This window comes from Microcaecilia unicolor, chromosome 1, assembly GCF_901765095.1.
Source record: "Microcaecilia unicolor chromosome 1, aMicUni1.1, whole genome shotgun sequence".
In the NCBI taxonomy this organism is placed as follows: domain Eukaryota; kingdom Metazoa; phylum Chordata; class Amphibia; order Gymnophiona; family Siphonopidae; genus Microcaecilia; species Microcaecilia unicolor.
Window position 1 is genome coordinate 172,733,786 of NC_044031.1, and position 13,373 is coordinate 172,747,158.

Sequence of the window (13,373 nt, forward strand, 5' to 3'; positions counted from 1 at the left end):
GGCATGATTCTCAGTAGCCCACACAGCTGAAAAGTTAGGTGGGGGTTTTTTTTGTTATTTTTTAATCTGCAGATCTTTGAACCTAATTTACCACTTTAAACTAAGCAGGTAATTTCTTGATTAAAAGTGCCCAAAAGATTTGACAGCTGAAAAGTGTTCATGGAATTTGCACCTTTTTTGTAGGCAAAAACAAACCAAACATTTTTAGATGGGTAAAAGGTACAAATTTCAGTCAAATCTATTTACTCTAAGAGTACAATACTACAAGTCCTGCCATGAGTGTCTGCTTTGCTCTTATATGAGCTAATACAGTATCAGATACTTTCTATAAATCATGCACAGAACACAATCAAATTGCTAGGTATTATACTTTAATTAAGTGGTCAATACTTCTATTTACTAAGATGCAACAATTTCCAGATGTGAGTTGAGATGGGTCACAAGACTGATCCCAATCCAAACCCTGCCCATGATCCAAGTGCTTACCAAAGAGAGGAATTAAATGGATGAAGAGCTAAAATCTGATAGGGGTGTGCATTTGTTTCAGATTAATTTTTTAAACATGTAAACATAACTTATGCACAAGTTCTATGTGCACTGTTATTTGTATTTTTCATTGCACGTTGCCTCGAATAGTCTCTTCTGACCAGAGGGGCGCTTAAGAAATACAACTACATTAAAAAAAAAGCAGCATATTAGGCGTGTAAACAAAAAGGAAATTAGACAAACACTCCCCACCCCCACAACATTTCCTCTCCACACCCCTAAAACCCTAATGGAAACAGTACCACATAGGCAGGGGATATAGTATTTCTTTGATATGAATGGGTACGATCACAATTTTGTAGGACTGTGTCTATGAGGCAGTGATTAAATTAACTCCACCAGAAAGGACATAAGGAGATTCAACTGTGCCTCCTCCCCAGATCAAATTTTCTGACCCACCCCAATGCATACGCAGTGAAAGTGCCCATTCTGCGCCCAGGACTCTTCCACCAGGACATACAGTTGGTCTAAAACATTGTATTCACTTCCAGCCTTTGAGGGCCACATACAGGTTATGCTTTCGGAATACCCATAATGAATACACACAATACAGACTTGCTTACAACAGGTACACTATGCGTGCAAATACCTTATGTATATTCATTAGAAATATTCTGAAACTCCAACCTGTTTCTGGCTTCTCCGGGAATGTCCGAAAACCACAAGTCTTGATGAAGCATCCCAGTTCACTTTTCTGGCGATACTTTCCCATATTTCATGAAATCCAAATAAAGTATTTCCTCTTTAAAGTAATGCCAGAACAAACACATACTGAAACACCTGATACTACAGTTGAGCCTGCATGCACACAGTAACACGACCAGTCTGTGGCTTTCTCCTTTCACTATACACAACAGGAACAACACAATTGGACAAATAAGAGCTATTTCATTCACTTGAAACATCTATAGATGAGATCTTCAAGAAGGACTTCAGTCTTTTTAGTGGGTTTTTGTTTTCTGGCTGGAAAGTTGGCCAAGTGGAGACTATTCTTTCAAGGCTTGAAGAGCGATATCTTCATTTTTAAAGGCTAATGGTATCCATTCTCACTGAAATGAGACAATAACAGTTCAGAACCTCTTACTAGGAAAGGTCCAACACAGACTAAAATGAAAGCACATCATCACACACATTCACAAAATAATCCCTATCAGATGCACTGCACTGTTTCTACTTGGGGAGGGGCAGAGACCCGGGGCCCTTTTACTAAGCTGCGTAGGTGCCTACGCACGCCAAATTGGAGTTACTGCCCGGTTACCGCATGGCCCTTGCGGTAATTTCAATTTTGGTGCGCGCCCGCTACTCGCGTCTGAAAAATATTTTTTATTTTCTGGTGCGTGGCAGCTACACAAGTGAAGTGACATTTTATGCATGAAGACCATTATTGACCGGTTACTGCGTGAGACCTTACCACTTGGTCTATGGCTTGCGGTAAGGTCTCAGACCCAAAATGGACGCGCGGCAATTTTTATTTTTTTGTACGTGTACTAAAAAATAATTCTGTGTGTGCCCAAAACATGCACACTACTGCAGGCCATTTTTCAGCACACCTTAGTAAAAGGACCCCCTAGTGTCTTCATTTCATTAATATATTTGTTGATTTAGATTTACTGCCTTTTTGAAAAATAATTCACCCAAGGTTGTGTACAGCAAGAATAAGTTGTCACAAGCAGACAATTACAACAGTAAAAACAGCCCATAGTACGGCATAGCAGTGGTTCTCAGACCTGGTCCTGGAGGCACCCCAGCTGTCAGGATTTCAGGATATCCACAATGAATATTTATGAGAGAGATTTGCATGCAGTGGAGACAGTGCGTACAGTGCATGCAAATCTCTCATGAATATTCATTGTGGATATCCTGAAAACCTGACTGGCAGGGGTGCTTCCAGAACCAGGTTTGGGAATATCACTGGCATAGTATGTTACTTCAATACCCAATATGCAGTAAAACATCTTAATAGACAGCCTAGGCTACAAGCAAAGGTGGAACACATAGATAAATAGACAGATAAGATAGAGTAACAGGAGTTAGAAAATAAGAGGACTAATTTTAAGAAAGTTCACATGAAGTCAGAAGGGTGCATGAATATAATCTAAGCTAGGACAGGAGTGGGTAAGCAAGTCCTGATACAGCATGTGCAGTCAGTGCTGGTCATTGCTTGGTAATATTTATAAATTGCATAAATATAAATAAAACCCAACATTGTATCTATCTCTATATTTATATGCCCCTCAATGTATACTGAAACCATTACGGCTAAGGTTTTTGGGACTGCTTTCCGTTTTTCTTTCTAGTGAGTGGAATGCTGGAAAGAGGAATAATTTAGTTATTTTCAAAATTTTTACACCACCTACATCTAAGCGGTTTTTATTTCATTATCTTAGCGTTCAAGTACTACTACTAATCATTTCTATAGTGCTATTAGACGTACACAGCGCTGTACATATTATATGCAGGTAGGTACTTTCTCCGTCTCTAGAGGACATACAATCTAAGTTTTTATACCTGGGGCAACAGAGGGTTAAGTGCAGTGGTGTGCTAGAGCTGGCTTGCACCAGCTGGCGAGAGCCAGTTAACTTTTCAAAACTTTTGCGAGCCAGTTTTTAAATTCAGGCAGCAGGGACCTGATTCTAACAGCAATGATTGCAACAAGCTCTCTCCAGCCAGCCCCGGGTCCTTCCCTCTGTTGCAACTTCCTGTTGCTGCGTGGGAAGGACCCAGCAGAGTGAAAAGATTTGGAGCGGTTGGAGGGAGCCTGATGTGTAAGTGTAACTAACCTTATACTACTGATTTCCAACCACATCTGCTTCTCTACTATTGGAATTTTCTACCTGCTTATGCATGCTTCTTTGACTTAAATTGCCAGACAACTCTGATTCACATTAGCGATCCAGTGCAGACCTTTCATATAGCAAAATGACAAATTTTAACAAAGAAAGGCAGAAAAACATGACCAGTGGGTTTAGGTGTCTTTTGGAGAAGCTGCACACACCTAAAATCGAATGCACTTGTAACTGAAAGTATATGCCTTTGTTTAACAAATGAGAGGAAAAAAGCTTTGGAGCCAAATTACACTGATTAGTTGCACAGTAAAAGCTCTTGATGGCTCCTGTTGAGTCTAGATCAAACAAATGATACAGATGGGAGCTGCTAAATCCTCCAGATCCCAAGCCTGCATGAGTCACTTGGCATACATCACTTCTTTTAACTAAATATAGACTTTTTAAAAGTAGGATCAGATATTGCTATTGTCTGTTTAAATAAAACTATTAAAGTAGTGTCACAGATTAACAGATTTTTCCACGTGGAAAAAGAGACAACTCTGTTAGAGAATTAAGTTTGGAAAAAATAACCCTTTCCTCCAGAGAGTGCTTGTAAGTGTGCTTTTAATACATGCGGCAGTTATAATAAATTCATTGCACAAGGAAAATTCTAGGCATCATTTTTGTCTTCTTGAGAGTGCTCACTGCCATCTTACTCTAATTTTTAATAAATAAATTAGATTGTAGCAAAGTGAAATTGCATTTATGTAAAAGCAATTCACCAACCACTTCTGTGCTCAGAATTCAAAGAGATAATTTAGATCCCTTAATAGCAAGGTAATTTAGGTAGGTGTGAAATAAATACAGCAGTGGTAATAGAAAATATATGTACTTAATGTTTACAGTATAGCAATTCCTGATTTAATTATTCACCTATCGTATCTGAAATATAATGACATAGCAAACTTCTAGGAAAAGTGTAGTCATTTTGGAAGCCAGCACAACAGGAGAGTTTGTAATAATTATCTATCCACTTCCCTCAACATGCATCCAGTGTCAGCAAACTCTAAGTGTGGGGCCTGAGGAGAGGGAGAGGACAGAGGAAGGCAAGGCAAAAATGCCGAAATCATGGGAGGGAGGGAGGGAGAGAGGAGAAAGTGTACAGGGATGTATGGAAGGGAGAGGAGAGAATAGGACAAGCTGAGAGGGAGGGAGAGGAGAGAATTAGATAAGCTACACATGGATAAGAGGGAGGGGAGAGAAGGGGACATGCTGCTCATGGATGGTTTGCATTTTTTTTGGAAATGTACATCTTTTCTAATTTTATATTTAGCAGTATATGGAAAAAATGCATTTCTGTTACTTTCACCAGTATTTTCACTGCTTATAGAATTTGGCTTTCTTGGGGGGTCTCAAGTTTTTGTCTGCATATTTTTTGTGGCTCCCTATTTGTATCAGTTGAGGGTCTGTCCATGTTCTGCATGTGCGACTGAGGTGAAGGATTCTGATGGAATGTAGTGTTTGTGTAAGAATCTGTAACAGTTCAGTTTGTTCCAGTTTCCCAGTAGTGGGTATATTGGTATATAGGTTGAGAAATAGTTTGACAATAAATCATGTCAGGATTTAATGTCAACAAATTTATCAGGAAAAGAGTTAGCAGATTGGGATGCAGCTCCATTTGTTAAATCTTGGATGAATAGCAAACATATGCTGGCTACAGATACAAGAGTGTGGCAAAAGTCAATCAAAGTATTCTGCGAAAATCAATTGGCCATATGGAATTTACAGTAAAGGATACTGTATGTTTTAATATTATTTGTAAATTTGTTGCTGCCTACACCTATCCTTTGTACCATAAAAATGTATAATACAGCTATGCACATATATTCGATTTTTGGAGGTCTTTTTTGGAGACAGAACCCGTTATTAAACATTAACCAGCACACCACTGGTTAAGCGACTTGCCCAAGGTCTCGAACCCAGGTCACCAGGATCAAAGTCCACTGTAATAACCATTAGGCTACTCCTCCACTTAAAAATGTCCAAGCAGAACAGAAAGGAACAAACTCACTGAATTTGGTACATAGGAAGAAAAAGTCTCTCAATTTCAAAAACCAGAAACGCCGGGTCAGTAATTTAGAGAAATGAACTCCCAAATAAATAAACTTGTCTAGACCAGGTTATGTATTCTATAGCTGTAATAGTTCTGGAAAACTGTTAACAGCTGTAGAATGTTGACTACTTTACTACTTCAAAAGACTCCACCCTTCCAGCTCTTTGGCACAAAGCAACCCTAGGAAAAAGTGAAGCAGCTGACAACATATCCAAAGATGTCTTTATAACCACCTCTTCCACAATTCAAGAGTAATATACACACACACCTACATATCTTCACCCACCTGCTCTCCCATACATACTCAACCTGCCACACACATTCCTATGACCCCATACATGTAACTATACACCCTCACATAGTAAAATACCCAAACTCCTTTTACAGCAACAGTTACCTGACACTTATACCCAGCTCATAAACATAGGGCCCTGTTCACTAAGGTGCACTAGTGTTTTTAGCGCATGCTAAAAATTAGTGCACACTAACCGTGTAGATGCCCATAGGAATATTATGGGCATCTACAAGGTTAGTGCATGCTAATGCTTAGTGCATACAAAAAATGCTAGCGTGTCTCCAGCACAGCTTAGTAAACAGGGCCCTTGGTGTAGTCCTCACGCTGGTGAGAAGAATACCCCCGTCTTACTTTACCTTATTTCTATTGTGGCCGATACCACAGACTGGATAGCCTTCTCAGAGAGTGAAGATGGTTTAAAGAAAACACCACCTCTGAATTTAAGATGGGTGTTCAGCAATGCCAGATTTAGGCATAAGCTAAATAAACTACAGCTTAAGGTCTCACAATCTGTAAGGCCTCATAAAATTTCAGAATTCTTTTGGCTTTTAGAATTTTATGTGGCATTTTATGTGGCTCTTTATGTTTAGAGCCAACATGACGAAATTCATCTTAAATACCTTGATGTTAAATAATTAAAAGGCATATATACGTTTTCAATTTTTTCATGGCAACCCAAGATCCTGTTTCGGTATGCACCTTTGTGAGACCTTCTGGTGTAACTTTTTAACAAGGGGCCTCCAAGCTTTATATAGCTTAGGGTCTCACCAAGTCTAAATCCAGAACTGGTCAGGAAGTATTTAGAGTGTTTGGAGGATCAGTAAAGATATTACAATATTCCTATTAAAGAATGACTCTTTCAATAAAGTGCAAATATAGGTGTTTTATTGCACTAAGTTAAAATGTGTTAAACACAATTAAAACCAGTTAAAATTCCAATTTAAATCTTTTAAACCAATAAATGTTACATTAAAAATATTTAAAATTGTCTTAATCATTAAAATCATCTCTCTTTCTTAGACTATATCCAGTGTTTATTCAACTACAGTAGAACTATTTAAAAGTTTGTGCACATTAAAAATCATACACTGGATTCAACATCCAATTTTCAGATAAATATTAAATATTAATTTCCAATTTCAAGTAAAATGTAATTATTAAAGAACTGTTTTCTTTAAGATAATATGCATTCTTTCAGATTTGGTTCAGCCCTTGCTTTTTTTTTTTTAGGTATGTGTAAAATATCTGAATTACTCAGTTTTTAGTGTCTTTCAGATTCTTCTTTCTGTACTTATCTGTTCTTCAAGCTCTCTTGAGTTCATTGCTTCATCTGTCTTGTAATTTTCATCTGTGTCTATCTTCTCCCTGTTACTAGGCTTAAATAAAAATAAAAGCAGAGAGTCTGCCTCCCTATATGTGTGCAGTTCTATATTGGAAGCCTGCATGTATCAGGAACCTATTGACTGAAAAATCTGATGAAATAAAAATAAATTCAATTTGTCCTATCTTGAAATCCTGACTGAATTGGTTTTACTTTTCTTAAGCTATCTAAAAGGAGAGCTGGATCCTTTTCTGCTGTAGATTTTTCAGTATCGACACTCACTCTCGCACCAAATTAAGGGCCCTGTTTACTAAGGTGCGCTAGCGTTTTTAGCACATGTACAAAATTAGCGTGCACTGTGTAGGCGCCCATAGGAATAGTTTGCGCTAAAAATGTTAACACACCTCTAATGTGGCTTAGTAAACAGGGCCCTAAAACTCACATTGGAGTGACAAAATATATTTAAAAAATATATATATATCTATAGAATTATAAGGGTCCTGTTTACTACGCCGCGATGTAGGCACACTAGCATTTTTGCACACACTAATGCTAGAGACACCCATATATTCCTATGGGTGTGTCTAGCATTAGCGAGCGCTAAAAATGCTAGTGCACCTTAGTAAACAGGGCCCAAAATCTTCTTATAATACTCAAGAGATTTCCTCTTGAATTCTGGAATGAATTCAGACGCAAATCTGTTTTGCCAGGAAAATTCTCTCTTATTTCAAAATTTGTTGTTTTTTTTCTATTCAGCTGCAATTGCTTTAGCTGATATTTTTTCTCTTGGAACAGTACTATATCAGATCCACTTATAATCTCTCAGAAAGTATCAGAGTGTCTTTTCACTTCTTAAACAGTAATTATCTGTCAGGAATATTTTTTCTTCTACCACACAGAATTTCAGTTAAATTCTTCACAGAACTATATTGTCTTCAAATACTTTTACTAGTCTAACAGTTTAGCTACCAATTTTCTCGTCAGAGAAGAATTAAGGTTAAACTTTATTTTCTTCTAAAAAAATAAATTCAATCAGTTCTTTATTCTTTTCTTCAGATGTCACAGTTATTCCTCATAAAATCAGTCTCACACAGACACTCGGAGCAGCACCTCCTCACTCCTGTGTCTTCTGTTGCTCTCCTCCAATGGCTGTTTTTGCTAGGCTCCTTTCTTGACTTGTGCAGCTAATCAGCATCAAGCTTTCATTCAGCTCAAACCTCATATACATTCCATACTCTATTTTTAATTTAAAAAAAATACCACGTAAAGCCCTAATTTTTGCTTCTAAACTACCTAAATCAGGTCACAGCCATGTATAGGTGTAAATTACATAAAAATGTGAACTTTTATAACACCCAAACACCTAAAATGGGTGTCACTGTCCAGCGCCTTGCACAGAGAAAGAGTACAGAAAGGGTTACAATACCCTTTTTTCCAGTTCACAGCACCTCTGTTCTTAAAGTTTTTAATTTTACTCAAGCTTGCAATACATTTTAATTAAATAAGAATTAGGTGTCAGTGCAGGTGTCCTTAGACCTCACTGAGCATGCTCAGACAATAGGGCTGATTCTGGGCACTCAACATCCCCCCTTCACCTCCCAGCTTTTCTCCCATGCAATTGCATAATTGCAAACAATGCAATATAAACATTTTGTTTCTCTTTGGGGCATTCTTGCAATTTGCTCTGTTCTTATTTTAGTACCTTTATTAATTTTCATTTGTGGTTCAGAGCTTAAAGTTGCCCAGGACACCCTCTCCCAGAGCTCTGGGCCTCGATTTCCCATCTGTACATGGATGATATCATTGTTGATGTCATTGTGCACTGCATTGTCACGGCAACTCCCAGCAGCCTTCCAGCAGGCCTCAAGAAAACCAAGGGCTGAGGAGGAAGTGACATCAGCATCCAGGATGGCAGCATAAGTGGGGTACTCCGTCTTAGCATCTATTTGTAGTCATCTCCTTCCGTGAAGTAGCTGAGCCTTCTATTTGCGGTCCCTGTTTGTTCCATAGCTGCAGCCTGTCGGATTTGAAACTCATTTTCACGAGGTAGTGCATTCCGGAGCAGTTTGCTGCTTTTCTTTGCATGGAGTGCCTTATGGTAATCAAGATGGCACCTGTCCTGTCGAAGGAGTCCGAAGACGATTATAGTACTGACGTGGAGCAATGTGGGGTGCAACAGGGCTCTCGTAAGCTGGCTCACTGGGAAGGTCCCTTCCGTTTACAATGGGAATCCACCACCTTTCGATATCTGGGTATTCAGCTGCCTTGTCGGACCTATATGCTGTATAGGGTTAACCTGACTGTTCTGCTGGACTATACTAAACTTAGCTTGGCTAGGTGGACGAGTTTTCCATTGTCAGTTCATGGTAGGATTCAGCTCTTTAATATGATCTTATTTCCTAAATGGCTCTATGCCCAACTGCTCCCCCTTAAATCATTGAAACGTGACTTGAATGCTTTACAGAAGTTTGTGACCCGTTTTTGATGGGCAGGCTGGAAGCCGTGAATGCCCTTTAAATTTCTTCTTGGCTCTTGGAATCATGGTGGTATAGGTCTCCCAGATTTATGATTATATAATTATGCCTGTTTGCTTCGCCAAATGGGTGATTAGAATCTCGTCTCCACATCTGCTGGCTGATGGGCACAGCCCACATTGTCTTGATCTGGGTACTAAGGAAAAACTAAATATTTTCTTTATTAATTTTCTTTATTAAATTTTTTAATTTTACATTCACATATTCTGAAAATGTCAGAAGACTTACATATTTTACAGTTTCAAAATAAACAAAAAGGAAATTGTAGTCTATTTTTTAACCACATTATTATTGGACCCAAGAACAAGGTAATATTACATAAGGTACTATAAAATTAAAGAAAACAAGAGTAAGTTTTCCTTAGGAGCAGATGATTCACCAACATTGCAATCAGGCTACAGCATTATCCTCTGAGACAGCTCCAGGGAGCTCTTTCATTCGTTCTCTACTTTCAACAAACTATTTGAGTTTCTTGGGATCAAAAAAAAGATAAGTTTGTAGATTACATACTATAATACATTTGCAGGGAAATTTGATAAAGAAGGTGGCGCTGCTAGAGCCTGAACCCTTGACTTAAATGTGATTAGTTCTTTCCTTCTAACCAACGTCTCCCTCGCCAAGTCAGGAAATATATTTATTTTTTCTCCCATGAAAACATCTTTAACATGTTTGAAAAATAGACGTAAGATATTGATTTTGTCCAATTCAAGGGCAAATGTTACTAATAAAGTAGCCCGTTCCTTTTCCACTGAAGTCTCTAGAATTTCTGTTAAGTTCAAACTTTCTTTTGGTAGGTCTTCTTTAGATTTATAGGATCCTTTAATACAATAAAGTTTAGTCCCAGGAGGATGGTTCTCACACGGCAATTTCAATATTTCTAACATATATTTTTTTAGCAATTCCAAAGGAGAGATATAGGAAGATTTAGGAAAGTTCAAAAATCTTTATTCCTCTTAAGTTGATTTTCTAAATTTTCCATCAACTGAGCATGTGAGTTTTTTTCCTTTATTATAGTAGTTACCACTTCTTTAACTGTTTTAACTTCGGTTCCTACATTCACAATTTCTTTTTGTTGAGCCTCTATCTTATTGGACATTAAAGAAAACTCATTTTTCAATTCAACTGTATCTCTCTGCAAAGAGACTGATATTTGTTGTAGAGATGAATTAACCCCCTGGATAGTGTCCCAGAGTAAGTTCATTGTGACTGTTTTTGGTCTTACCAATCCGACGCTTTCACCAGAAGCTAGACTCCGTAATAAGGTGGGATTCAATTGAATCATTTCTCCCTCCTTAGCTGTTATTATCGGAGAAGACATAGCAATAGGACCTCCCCTGTTCTCCTGGAGATCTGTACCATCTTTGGGCGTCTCCAGCTGTAGAACTCTTTCCTGCTCGCTTGTGCTTCCGGGTCGCGGCGGGGTCGTACCCGAGGGAGGGCTAAGCGACACTCCCTCGATGCTGTAATTCGCCGTTGGAGTCGCGATCACTGAGGCAATCGCTGGTTTCACCGACGCCTGGACCCCAAATGCCTCGAGGGTAGGCTGGTAAGCGGTAGGGTTCCTAACCAGGCCCGAGGAGGTAGGGGCTCTGGTTTTCCCTTTTCTCTTCCCCATACTAACTGAGAAGTGCGCTGCTAGCCTGCAAATTCCAACGAGACTCAGGAGGTCCTACGGCGTGCGTCTGCTCCCAACGCCATCTTGGATCCTGCTTTCACTCTCAGAAAGACTAAATATAAACAGAACCAGAAGACATGCCCTTTCAGGTTCAGTTTCTAATAGGCACAGGCACCCCTGTCCCAACTATGACCCTCTCCCCTCCCTGCAACTTGCCTGCCAGGCCTACTGGGTGGTAAACAAAAAGAAACCAAGCGGAGGGCATTACTTTCAGGCTCATTTTCGAAAGAGAAGGACGCCCATCTTTCGACATAAATCGCAAGATGGGTGTCCTTCTCACAGGGTCGTCCAAATCGGTATAATCGAAAGCCGATTTTGGACGTCCCCAACTGCTTTCCATCGCAGGGATGGCCAAAGTTCAAGGGGGTGTATCGGAGGCGGAGCTTGGGTGTGCCTAACACATGGACATCCTCGACCCATAATGGAAAAAAAAGGGCGTCCCTGACGAGCACTTGGACAACTTTACCTGGTCCAGTTTTTCTTGCATTTGGTCGTTTCTGAGATGGGCGTCCTTGGTTTCCATTATTGCTGAAAATCAGAAACGACCAAGTCTAGGGACGACCATCTCTAAGAACGACCTAAATTTCAAGATTTGGGCGTCCCCGACCTTATTATCAAAACGTGAGATGGACGTCCATCTTGTTTCGATAATACGGGTTTCCTCGCCCCTCCATCGGGACGTTTTGCAAAGACGTCCTCAGCAAAACTTGGACGTCCCTTTTGATTATGCCCCTCCTTGTGTGCATCACTGCTGATACCTGCCCCCTCTGACGTTCACTTCCTGTTTTGTAAAGGAGAGCCAGCAATAGTGCATACAAGGTAATGCCCTACACCAAGTTTCTATCTGTTTTTGCTGCCACCACCTGGGAAAGCAGTGGGCTCGGAGGAGGTGTTGTTAGATAGTGGGGAGAGAGAGAGACAGACGGGAGAAGCTGAATGGCAAAGGGGAGAGACAGAGAGAGAGGATGCTTAATGGCAGGAGGAGGGGTACAGCTAATACAGATAATACCTATTCCAAACACGTTTGGTAACCCAACAATAAACGAACTAAAGGCCAGCAGATCTGAAGCCTGATATGCCTATCAGTATGTTTGGTAGGTTACCATTTTATGGTCGCCAGTAATCACAGGATTTCTGTTATACAGTGCTGTTGAACAATACTTCTCATATGGCTAACGAGGAGATGCTGGACTGGGGAGTTAGGGTTAGCTGGGAACCAAGTGTTAAAGAACATGCATATATTTCCAGAACACTGCAAATATTGTTTAATACATTGGATTATTTTGGTGCATTATTTTTTCTGGTATATAATTCTCTCAAATTTATTCAGTGTGCATATTACCATCAGGAACAGAGGTACTAGGAGAGAGGCAACTGATACAGCTCTACCAGAGTGATGTAGTAAAGGAATCCTCCTCTGATGTGTTCAAAAGTGCCCCCACTGTCCCTCTACTGCTGACATGTGTCACACCTCCCTCACACTCCAAGGATTTATAGTTGTCCCGCCCTAGCCCCACCCCATTTTAGCCTTCCCAAACATCCAAAGACACTAACTGCCTATGCCAGTTGGCATGTCCTGTGGATATACTATTCAAATCTGGCCCTGCTTCAATCTTCAGTCTGTGATCACTACAGTAATTCCCGATTCCGCTTCCTGCTTGCTCCAGTGACTTGATTCCTGACCTAGTTACTGATCCATTCCTGGCTCTGACCCACAACTTCTGAGGCCTAGCCCTTCCAGGTATACTGCCTGTACAGGGTATGAATACCCTCTTCCTAAGGCAGGCCCCGATACCCATCCACACCTGTACACCAGCTTCAAAATGATAAATTTAAAATATATTATAATGTAAGTTTTTTTATTTTATTTTATATAAACGATGTTCATGAAGCTGAAATTTCTCTTCCTACTGTACTGTTTGCTCCTTGATTTCTTAATAAAAATATTAAAAACACTTCATTTGATAAAAACTATGCCAATTAGCAATTACAGTCTTAACAGAAGAAGCAAAACTCAAAGCTAATAGCAAATTTAAAAAAACAAAACAAAACAACACACACATTATAAGTGACCTTTACATATTTCCCTCATTAATCAAGATTAGGATAGCTCGAGAGAGAGAA

At 39.6% G+C, this 13,373-nt stretch overlaps 1 protein-coding gene across 3 annotated transcripts in view; it reads right to left on the bottom strand.

Annotated features, from left to right (window-relative positions):
• Nucleotides 1–362: 362 nt before the first annotated feature.
• Nucleotides 363–13,373, bottom strand: part of SCRN1 (secernin 1) — a 74,075-nt gene continuing 61,064 nt past the window's right edge. For all 3 annotated transcript variants that reach the window (XM_030202534.1, XM_030202536.1, XM_030202528.1), the window contains exon 9: nucleotides 363–1,595. The gene's annotated coding sequence lies outside the window, so the exon portion shown is untranslated. The remainder of the gene's footprint in view (nucleotides 1,596–13,373) is intronic.